Source organism: Malus domestica, chromosome 13 (assembly GCF_042453785.1).
Source record: "Malus domestica chromosome 13, GDT2T_hap1".
Classification (NCBI taxonomy): domain Eukaryota; kingdom Viridiplantae; phylum Streptophyta; class Magnoliopsida; order Rosales; family Rosaceae; genus Malus; species Malus domestica.
The window spans coordinates 9016201-9018745 of record NC_091673.1 but is presented as its reverse complement, the minus strand read 5'-3'; the positions used below and the strand labels follow the sequence as shown (position 1 = coordinate 9018745).

Genomic DNA, 2545 nt, shown 5'->3' with positions numbered 1-2545 from the left:
GCGACAGTTTGACAACAAGAAGTTCAGGTTGTTCTGCTCTAAGTTCAACATCAACTTATGCTTTGCCTCTCCAGCTCATCCCCAGTCTAATGGACAAGTTGAGGCCATCAACAAAATAATCAAGCGCACTTTGAAAACCAGCTTGGACAAAGCTAAAGGCTGTTGGCCAGAATTTGTACCCCAAGTTCTTTGGTCATATCGCACTTCATATCGGACTTCAACAGGAGAAACTCCATTCTCACTTGCCTTTGGCACAGAGGCGGTTGTCCCTGTTGAGCTCGAGCAAGCAACATTCCGAGTCCAGAACTACATTCAAAGTGAAAATGACAAACAACTCACCCTCAACTTGGATTTAGTCGAGGAACACAGAAACCAAGCTCACTTGAGGAATGTCGCCTACAAGCAGCGCATCTCCAACTATTATGACTCTAGGGTCAAGCCTCGTTCTTTCAAAATAGGAGACTGGGTCTTAAAGAAAAGATTACTCTGCGACAGAGTCCCGAGTGAAGGCACACTTAGTCCAAACTGGGATGGACCGTATGAAGTCATTGGCATCAGTCGCCCTGGCTCTTACACACTTAGAAGCTCCGATGGCAAGACCCTTGGCCATCCATGGAACGCTGATCACTTGAAGTACTACTACAAATAGACTCACGATGTACAAGTGTTGAGCTATAGCCGTTTGGCATCCTAGGTAATGAAGGCCATTTGGCAATGAATTCAATAAAGAGGTAATTTAGCCCACTCAGCCCTCACTCTTTTACATTCATAGCAAGCGATGCCGGAACCCTTCTCAATCAGAAAGCAATCCGTCTTCCACAGTCACTACAAAACAAGCAAATGAAGACCGTGTCAAGCGCCAAAAAAAAAAAAAAAAAAAAAAAAAAAAAAAAAAGCTTCATCCAAAAAGCTTCACCTAAAAAGCTTCACCCAAAAAGCTTCACCCGAAAAGCTTCACCTCCAAAGCTTCACCCGCAAAGCTTCACCTAAAGAGCTTTACCCAAAAAGCTTCACCCGAAAAGCTTCACCTGCAAAGCTTCACCTGCAAAGCTTCACCTAAAAAGCTTCACCTGAAAAGCTTCACTTAAAAAAGCTTCACCTACAAAGCTTCACCTAAAAAATCTTCACCTAGAAAGCTCCCTCTACATACTTTCACCATCAAAGCTTCACCATCAAAGCTTCACCTAGAAAGCTTCATCTACAAAGCTTCATCTACAAAGCTTCACCATCAAAGCTTCACCTAGAAAGCTTCAACACCAAAGCTTCACCTACAAAGCTTCACCACAAAACCTTGCTCCAAATAAACAAATTTTGTTCACAAAACCCAAGATGCCCTTGAACTTGTACAAAAACACTTGGGTAAACATAAACATTTTTTGTTTTACACCCACAAGGGCCCAAAATTTTCCTTCTTATTTATTCACTTATATATGTTCCCAAACATATTATCATAGATCCAACAACAAGCCAAAGTCCCAAGTTTCATAATGGACAAAAGTACAAGCAATTCATCAATAATGAAGGTGCTACAAAAATTGGAATCTGCCCCAAAATAGAAATCCAACCCAAGAGACTTTTTCTCTCTCTCCCTCTTCCGCCTCCTTTCATCTATCAAATTTCTGCAACCTCTGCTCTTCTCCAATGGAGCTGAATTTTGGACACCCTATAGTTCTTGAGCATATGAACAACTTTCAAGAAGGAACCATTTCTGTTTGAGCGACGGAAATTAAAGTGTTGAAGCTCCAAACATGACAGTCGGATTCTTGCAGATTTCGAAGCTGCTGTGATGTTTCGAAGATCTGGAAATATTTAACCATTAGTTCATTCTGAATTTTTGATATGTTATGAAAGAGACGATGAGGAACAACTTCAATGAAGAAAGCATGCCGATCTGAACAATAGAAAATGGAGTTTCGAAGCTCACAACAAATCTGACACGTTGACAGAAAAATAATAACCAGTCATTCATCATACCTGGATTTCTGGAGTTATACTGCTCCGAGGGATCTCAAATTTGGATATGTTGTAGTTCACAAGCTGAGGAACAACTTCGATGAAGAAAGTATGTTGATCTAAGCAAGAGAAAATGGAGTTTTGGAAGCTCACAACAGGTCTGACGTGTTGACAGACAAATGATGAACAATCACTCGTCGTACCTGAATTTCTAGAGTTGTACTGATCTGATGGCTCTCAAATTTGGATATGTTGTAGTTAAGGAATTCAAGAACAACTTTCATGAAGACAACTTTGTGATTCGAGCTACAGATGATGGTCTTATATTGAAAACCAATTCAGGGTGTTAGGGGAAATGAAAAACAATTCCACCAAAGAAACATCATTATGATGTTTCATCATTATGGTGTTTTCATCATTATGATGCTTTCATCATTGTGATGCTTCCATCATTGTGATGCTTCCATTATGATTGTAATGCACCAACGGTTACACCCTCTATCATAGTAGTATGTGTGTGTATCTCCCTATAGTCATCATGTGCAAGACTATCGTAGTCAGATGATTTTCCATAAAACAGCTACCAACCGTT

The 2545-nt window shown here is 40.3% G+C and overlaps 1 long non-coding RNA gene across 1 annotated transcript; it reads right to left on the bottom strand.

Annotated features, from left to right (window-relative positions):
* Positions 1-1465: 1465 nt before the first annotated feature.
* On the bottom strand, positions 1466-2251 carry LOC139191007 (uncharacterized). Its single transcript, XR_011575133.1, has 2 exons — positions 1975-2251; positions 1466-1799 (listed from the first exon to the last, which is right to left on the bottom strand). It is a non-coding gene; the product is annotated as an uncharacterized lncRNA (long non-coding RNA).
* Between the last annotated feature and the right edge of the window lie 294 nt (positions 2252-2545).